This window comes from Ranitomeya imitator, chromosome 4 (genome assembly GCF_032444005.1).
Source record: "Ranitomeya imitator isolate aRanImi1 chromosome 4, aRanImi1.pri, whole genome shotgun sequence".
Classification (NCBI taxonomy): Eukaryota; Metazoa; Chordata; class Amphibia; order Anura; family Dendrobatidae; genus Ranitomeya; species Ranitomeya imitator.
In genome coordinates this window covers 430,111,611-430,120,794 of record NC_091285.1, presented here as the reverse complement: position 1 = coordinate 430,120,794, position 9,184 = coordinate 430,111,611, and positions in this window count along the sequence as shown.

The window sequence follows — 9,184 nt, the reverse complement described above, 5'->3', positions numbered from 1 at the left end:
CCAACTCATGGTACATGAGGAGCAATTTCAGCCCACTAGAGCAACCAGCAGCAATAATCACATATCTGCAGGCTGGACTAAAAACCAAATAAAGCAAAACACCAAAACAGGAAAATCCAAACTTAGCTTGACCAGAAGGTTCTAGGAGCAGGGAGCAGAGGTAACAAGACACACTGGATACATTGATAACCGGCGAGGAAATGTCAGCAAAGCCAGGTTAAATAGGAAACTCCCATATCCTGATGGAACAGGTGGAACCCAGAGACCCAGGAAAGACAAGTCACCCAGTACCATCAGTAACCACCAGAGGGAGCCCAAAAACAGAACTCACAACATTTGACCAAGAAGGGTGCTGATGTGGTCAATTGGTCTTCTGCGGCTGTAGAGGCTTTTCAGGAGTTGAAGCGTCGTTTTTCTTCTGCCCCTGTGTTGTGCCAGCCAGATGTTTCGCTTTCGTTTCAGGTTGAGGTTGATGCTTCTGAGATTGGAGCAGGGGCTGTTTTGTCGCAAAGAAGTTCTGAGGGCTCGGTGATGAAGCCATGTGCTTTCTTTTCTAGAAAGTTTTCGCCTGCTGAGCGTAACTATGATGTTGGTAATCGTGAATTGTTGGCCATGAAGTGGGCATTCGAGGAGTGGCGTCATTGGCTTGAAGGAGCCAAGCATCGCGTGGTGGTCTTGACAGATCACAAGAATTTGACTTATCTTGAGTCTGCCAAACGGTTGAATCCGAGACAGGCTCGATGGTCATTATTTTTCTCCCGTTTTGATTTTGTGGTTTCGTACCTTCCAGGCTCTAAGAATGTGAAGGCTGATGCCCTGTCAAGGAGTTTTGTGCCTGACTCTCCGGGTGTTCCTGAGCCAGCGGGTATTCTCAAAAAGGGGGGGTAATTTTGTCTGCCATCTCCCCTGATTTGCGGCGGGTGCTGCAAAAATTTCAGGCTGATAGACCTGACCATTGCCCAGCGGAGAAACTGTTTGTCCCTGATAGATGGACTAGTAGAGTTATCTCTGAGATTCATTGTTCAGTGTTGGCTGGGCATCCTGGAATCTTTGGTACCAGAGATTTGGTGGCTAGATCCTTCTGGTGGCCGTCTTTGTCGCGGGATGTGCGTTCTTTTGTGCAGTCCTGTGGGACTTGCGCTCAGGCTAAGCCCTGCTGTTCTCGTGCCAGTGGGTTGCTTTTGCCCTTGCCGGTCCCGAAGAGGCCATGGACGCATATTTCTATGGATTTTATTTCGGATCTCCCTGTCTCTCAAAAGATGTCGGTCATTTGGGTGGTTTGTGATCGCTTTTCTAAGATGGTCCATTTGGTACCTTTGTCTAAATTGCCTTCCTCCTCTGATTTGGTGCCATTATTTTTCCAGCATGTGGTTCGTTTACATGGTATCCCGGAGAACATCGTTTCTGACAGAGGTTCCCAGTTTGTTTCAAGGTTTTGGCGATCCTTTTGTGCTAGGATGGGCATTGATTTGTCTTTTTCCTCGGCTTTCCATCCTCAGACAAATGGCCAAACCGAACGAACTAATCAAACTTTGGAAACATATCTGAGATGCTTTGTTTCTGCTGATCAGGATGATTGGGTGTCCTTTTTGCTGTTGGCTGAGTTCGCCCTTAATAATCGGGCCAGCTCGGCTACTTTGGTTTCGCCGTTTTTCTGCAAATCTGGTTTCCACCCTCGTTTCTCTTCAGGGCAGGTTGAGTCTTCAGACTGTCCTGGTGTAGATACTGTGGTGGATAGGTTGCAGCAGATTTGGACTCATGTGGTGGACAATTTGACATTGTCCCAGGAGAAGGCTCAACGTTTCGCTAACCGCCGGCGCTGTGTGGGTCCCCGACTTCGTGTTGGGGATTTGGTTTGGTTGTGGTCTCGTTATGTTCCTATGAAGGTTTCCTCTCCTAAGTTTAAGCCTCGTTTCATTGGTCCGTATAAGATTTCTGAGGTTATCAATCCTGTGTCATTTCGTTTGGCCCTTCCTGCTTCTTTTGCCATCCATAATGTGTTCCATAGGTCGTTATTGCGGAGATACGTGGCGCCTGTGGTTCCATCCATTGATCCTCCTGCCCCGGTGTTAGTTGAGGGGGAGTTGGAGTATGTGGTGGAGAAGATTTTGGATTCTCGTGTTTCGAGACGGAAACTCCAGTACCTGGTCAAGTGGAAGGGTTATGGTCAGGAAGATAATTCCTGGGTTTTTGCCTCTGATGTTCATGCTGCCGATCTGGTTCTTGCCTTTCATTTGGCTCATCCTGGTCGGCCTGGGGGCTCTGGTGAGGGTTCGGTGACCCCTCCTCAAGGGGGGGATACTGTTGTGAATTCTGTTGTCGGGCTCCCTTCTGTGGTCATGAATGGTACTTCGGCTAGTTCTGTCCATGGACTTCCTCTGGTGGGTGTTTCTGAGTTTCACAGGTGACGAGGTTAATTCGTTAGCTGCTGCTCTATTTATCTCCACTTAGATCTTTGCTCCATGCCACCTGTCAATGTTCCAGTATTGGTCTGTTCACTCCTGGATCGTTCTTGTGACCTGTCTTCCCTTCAGAAGCTAAGTTCCAGCTTGTATTTCTTTGGTTTGCTATTTTTCTGTCCAGCTTGCTATTTATTTTGTTGTCTTGCTTGCTGGAAGCTCTGGGACGCAGAGGGAGCGCCTCCGCACTGTGAGTCGGTGCGGAGGGTCTTTTTGCGCCCTCTGCGTGGTCTTTTTGTAGGTTTTTGTGCTGACCGCAAAGTAACCTTTCCTATCCTCGGTCTGTTCAGTAAGTCGGGCCTCACTTTGCTAAATCTATTTCATCTCTGTGTTTGTATTTTCATATTTACTCACAGTCATTATATGTGGGGGGCTGCCTTTTCCTTTGGGGAATTTCTCTGAGGCAAGGTAGGCTTTATTTTTCTATCTTCAGGGCTAGCTAGTTTCTTAGGCTGTGCCGAGTTGCATAGGGAGCGTTAGGCGCAATCCACGGCTATTTCTAGTGTGTTTGATAGGTTTAGGGATTGCGGTCAGCAGAGTTCCCACGTCCCAGAGCTCGTCCTTATTATCAGGAACTATCAGGTCATTCCGTGTGCTCTTAACCACCAGGTCCATTATTGTCCTGACCACCAGGTCATAACAGCACCCCTATTAATCTTAAGCTTAATGTTTTATAAAAATAGTTGTTTTTTTTTGCAACAGCTATTTCAGTTTCATATATCTAATAACTGTTGGACACAGTAATGTTTCTGCCTTGAAATGATGTTTATTGTACTAACAGAAAATGTGCAATCTGCATTCAAACAAAATTTGACAGGTGCATAAGTATGGGCACCCTTATCATTTTCTTGTTTTAAATACTCCTACCTACTTTTTACTGACTTACTAAAGCACTTTTTTGGTTTTCTAACCTCATTAAGCTTTGAACTTCATAGCCAGGTGTATGCAATCATGAGAAAAGCTACTTAAAGTGGCCACTTGCAAGTTGTTCTCCTGTTTGAATCTCCTCTGAAGAGTGGCATCATGGGCTCCTCAAAACAACTGTCTAATGATCTGAAAACAAAGATTATTCAACATAGTTGTTCAGGGGAAGGATACAAAAACCTGTCTCAGAGATTTAAAGGGAACCTGTCACCTGAATTTGGCGGGACCAGTTTTGGGTCATATGGGCGGAGTTTTCAGGTGTTTGATTCACCCTTTCCTTACCCGCTGGCTGCATGCTGGCCGCAATATTGGATTGAAGTTCATTCTCTGTCCTCCGTAGTACACGCCTGTGCAAGGTAATCTTGCTTTGCGCAGGCGTGTACTACGGAGGACAGAGAATGAACTTCAATCCAATATTCCGGCCAGCATGCAGCCAGCGGGTAAGGAAAGGGTGAATCAAACACCTGAAAACTCCGCCCATATGACCCAAAACTGGTCCCGCCAAATTCAGGTGACAGGTTCCCTTTAACCTGTCAATTTCCACTGTGAGGAACATAGTAAGGAAATGGAAGAACACAGGTACAGTTCTTGTTAAGGCCAGAAGTGGCAGGCCAAGAAAAACATCAGAAAGACAGAGAAGAATGGTGAGATCAGTCAAGGACAATCCTCAGACCACCTCCAGAGAGCTGCAGCATGAACTAGCTGCAGATGGTGTCATTGTGCATCGGTCAACTATACAACGCACTTTGCACAAGGAGAAGCTGTATGGGAGAGTGATGCGAAAGAAGCCGTTTCTGCAAGCACACCACAAACAGTCGACTGAGGTATGCAAAAGCACATTTGGAGAAGCCAATTTCTTTTTGGAAGAAGGTCCTGTGGACTGATGAAACCAAGATTGAGTTGTTTGGTCATACAAAAAGGGTTTTATGCATGGCGGCCAAAAAACACAGCATTCCAAGAAAAACACTTCCTACCCACAGTAAAATTTGGTGGAGGTTCCATCATGCTTTGGAGCTGTGTGGCCAATGTCGGCACCGGGAATCTTGTTAAAGTTGAGGAACGGATGGATTCCTCTCTGTATCAGCAGATTCTTGACAATAATGTTCATGAATCAGTGACAAAGTTGAAGTTACGCAGGGGATGGATCTTTCAGCAAGACAATGATCCAAAACACCGCTCCATGTCTACTCAGGCATTCATGCAGAGGAACAATTACACTGTTCTGGAATGGTCATTCCAGTCCCCAGACCTGAATATCATTGAACATTTGTGGGATCATTTGAAGAGGGCTGTCCATGCTCGGCGACCATCAATCTTAACTGATCTGGAATTGTTTTGTAAAGAGGAATGGTCAAAAATACCTTCATCCAGGATCCAGGAACTCATTAAAAGCTACAGGAAGCGACTAGAGGCTGTTATTTTTGCAAAAGGAGGATCTACTAAATATTAATGTCACTTTTCTGGTGGGGTGCCCATACTTATGCACCTGTCAAATTTTGTTTGAATGCAGATTGCACATTTTCTGTTAGTACAATAAGGCTATGTGCACACGTTGCAGATTATTTGCGGTTTTTTAGCGTTTTTGCGCTATAAAAATGCTATAAAACCGCAAATAATCTGCATACATTAAGCATCCCATCATTTATAATGGAATCCGCAATTTCTGTGCACATGATGTGCGTTTTTCCGCATGAAAAACGCATTGTGGAAAAATAATGAACCTGTTCATTAATTTTGCGTTTTTTTCGTGGATTTCCCACTGTCTAATGCATTGGGAAATGTCCGGGAAAAAACGCGCAAAAACCACGTCAAAACGGCGCAAAAAAACGCATGCGGATTTCATGCGGAAATCTGGCAGAAATGTCCGGATTTCCACAGGAATTTTCTGCATGAATTCCTGAACGTGTGCACATAGCCTAAACCTCATTTCAAGGCAGAAACATTACTTTGTCCAACAGTTATTAGATATATGAAACTGAAATAGCTGTTGCAAAAAAAAACAATTTTTATAAAACATTAAGCTTAAGATTAATAGGGGTGCCCAAACTTTTTATATAACTGTATGTAGTGTTCTGGTTTTGTTAGTCGTTTTTATTATGTACTCACACATAGTTTTTCTATAAATATTTTATAATTATGCTTGCATGTATGGTCAACTATAGATTTGTTTGAATAAATTACTTACCATCATGTTTCTTTATGCACAATAATATTTTACACATTTTTTTTACATGGTGTATATTATATTGCTGAGAAAGAGAGTCGACAGCACCTCCAAAATTCATACATTCATCTAATGCCGCTAGGCAAAAATATATATTATAACTGAACATGAGGTTCTTAGTTTAACAATCTGATCAGACTGTGTGAAGCCCACTGCCACGTCACAGCAAACCTGTATATTATATTGCTCTGGGTGATTTATTTCATACAATACACTATATATGGGGATCTTAGTAGATCTCTTTCACATTTATGCACATTTTTAAATTCTTTTTTTATTAATTCTTTTTTATTTGTATTTTTTTAGGTAGCAAAACTGGGTATTTTATTTATTTTTATAAAATCTTTCTTCATCAATGCCTTAAGGTTCACATTTTGATGCTTTGCACATATATACTGTATGTGCAGATTACGGTATATTATATTGCATTACAATTTGTTATTCATTTGTTCGCTTGGTAGACGGGGTTCAGCCTTATTTTTGGCATTGTTTGACTTTTTAATGTTTTTAATTTTTTTTGCTGTGTTTCAATAAAAATGTATTTATGTGTTTATAGCATATTGATTTTATTTGTTCATTATAAAGCTTGATTTGCATTCATTGCTGCATAACATTTCTCAGACAACCATTATTAAACCCATTATTAACCTAAAACGTGTAAGATCAGGTATTCCTATATGTGGCGCTCATACTCATTAAATCGAAAGGTTTTGAAAATGTCATTTTTTTCATCATTTTCTATATCATCAACATGAAGACAGCAGATGTGATCGGTCTGCATCACCATGTGCTGTAAAAGTGCTATACTGCGCCTGCATGAAAATCTGCCTATCGGATGTTATTCTATTCCTTGAAAACATTTTTAATTCTAAGGCTTGGATGCAATTACTAGCAATTATGTAAGATCTAGTTTTCATTCACAAAGGCGTTGCATGGCAACAAACAGTTTATGTGACTTTGATCCAGAAAATGGGAGCAAAAAAGATAGAAAACTTAAAAAGTGGCATCAAACACGCAGAGAATAAGGCAAAAATACTAAAACTACTATAAAAAGCAAATTACTTTAGAAAACTGGAGAAACAGCAATGATGAATCTGGGTCACTGTCTACGTCCATGAGCTATCTATATCTCTGCATCGTCTGTCTCTGAGCCATCTATGTCATTGTGCTATGTCTCTGCATTGTCTGTCTCTGATCTGTTTATTTCTGCAATGTCTACGTCTCTGTGCTCTCTGACCTGTATCTCTGCATTGTCTATGTCTCTGTGTGTTGTCTGTTTTATTTTACTAAATAAATTAAAACACTAACAACTGAGCCACCATACTGTCTACATCTCTGCATTATGTCTTTGCGCCATATGTGAGGTGTCGGTCTCTCCCATGACCGTGTCCCTCCCCAGAGTCTGTGTCACTCCCCAGTGTCCATATGTCCCTCTCCAGTGTCCCTCCCCAATGTCCGTAGCCCTCTCCCCAGTGACTTTGTGTCCCTCCCCAGTGTCTGTGTCTCCCCAGTGTCCATGTGTCCCTCTCCAGTGTCTGTGTGTCCCTCCCCAGTGTCTGTGTGTGCCACTCCCCAGTGTCCATACGTCCCTCTCCAGTGTCCCTCCCTAGTGTCCGTGTGTCACTCCCCAATGTCCGTAGCCCTCTCCCCAGTGTCCGTGGCCCTCTCCCCAGTGACTTTGTGTCCCTCCCCAGTGTCCATCTCCAGTGTCTGTGTGTCTCTCCAGTGTCTGTGTCCCTCTCCAGTGTCCATGTGTCCCTCCCCAGTGTCCGTGTGTCCCTTTCCCCAGTGTCTGTTTCCAGTGTCCATGTGTCCCGCTCCAGTGTCTCCGTATGTCCCTCTCCAGTGTCCGAGTGTGTCCCACTCCAGTGTTCGTGTGTCTCTCCAGTGTCTGTGTCACTCCCCATTGTCTTTGAGTCTCTCCAGTGTCCATGTGTCCCTCTCCCCAGTGTCTGTGTGTCTCTCCAGTGTCCATGTCCCTCTCCCAGTGTCCGTATACCTCTCCCCAGTGTCCATGTCCCTCTCCCAGTGTCCGTATACCTCTCCCCAGTGTCCATGTCCCTCTCTCCAGTGTTCGTGTGTCGCTCTCCAGTGTCTCCGTGTCCCTCTCCAATGTCCGTGTGTCCCTCTCCAGTGTCCGTGTGTCCCGCCCCAGTGTCCGTGTGTCCCGCCCCAGTGTCCGTGTGTCCCGCTCCAGTGTCTCCGTGTGTCGCTCTCTAGTGTCCGTGTATCCCGCTCCAGTATCCGTGTGTCCCTCCCTAGTGTCCATGTGTCCCTCTCTACAGTGTCCGTGTGTCCCTCTCCAGTGTCTACGTGTCCCTCTCTCCAGTGGTCGTGTGTGTCCCCCTCTCCAGTAGTCGTGTCTCCAGTGTCCGTGTGTTCCTCTCCAGTGTCCGTGTCCCTCTCCAGTGTTCGTGCGTCCCTCTCTCCAGTGTCCGTGTGTCACTCTCCAGTGTCCCCGTTTCCCTTTCCAGTGTCCATGTGTCCGTCTCCAGTGTCTCCGTGTGTCCCTCTCTCCGGTGTCTCCGTGTCCCTTTCTCCAGTGGTCGTGTGTGTTTCCATTGTCTGTGTGTCCCCCTCTCCAGTGTCCCTCTCTCCAGTGGTCGTGTGTCCCTCTCGATTGTCCATGTGTCCCTCTCTCCAGTGTCCGTGTGTCCCTCCCTCCAGTGTCTGTGTGTCCCTCTCTCCAGTGTCCGTGTGTCCCTCTCTCCAGTGTCCGTGTGTCCCTCTCTCCAGTGTCCGTGTCCCTCTCGTGTCTCTCCAGTGTCCACCACCAGTGTCTGTGTGTCCCTCTCCAGTGTCCGTGTGTCCCTCTCCAGTGTCCGTGTCTCCCTCTCCAATGTCTCCGTGTCCCTCTCCAGTATCCCTCCCTCTCCTGTGTCCGTGTACCCCTCCCCAATGTCCGTCTGTCTCTCCAGTGTCCGTGTCCCTCTCCCAGTGTCCGTGTCCCTCACCCCAGTGTTCGTGTGTCGCTCTGCAAAGTCTCCGTGTGTCCCTCTCCAGTGTCTGTGTCCCTCTCCAGTGTCCGTGTGTCCCGCTCCAGTGTCCGTGTGTCCCGCTCCAGTGTCCGTGTGTCCCGCTCCAGTGTCCATGTGTCCAGCTCCAGTGTCTCCGTGTGTTGATCTCCAGTGTCCGTGTGTCCCGCTCCAGTGTCTCCGTGTGTCGCTCTCAAGTGTCCGTGTGTCCCTCTCTACAGTGTCCGTGTCCCTCTCCAGTGTCTGTGTGTCTCTCCAGTGTCTCCGTGTCTCTTCAGTGTCTGTGTGTCTCTCCAGTGTCTCCGTGTCTCTTCAGTGTCTGTGTGTCCCTCTCCAGTGTCGGTGTGTCTCTTCAGTGTCTGTGTGTCCCTCTCCAGTGTCTCCGTGTCCCTCTCCAGTGTCTGTGTGTCCCTCTCCAGTGTCTCCGTGTCCCTCTCCAGTGTCTGTGTGTCCCTCTCCAGTGTCTCCGTGTCCCTCTCCAGTGTCGGTGTGTCGCTCTCCAGTGTCTGTGTGTCTCTCCAGTGTCTCCGTGTCTCTTCAGTGTCTGTGTGTCCCTCTCCAGTGTCTCCGTGTCCCTCTCCAGTGTCGGTGTGTCTCTCCAG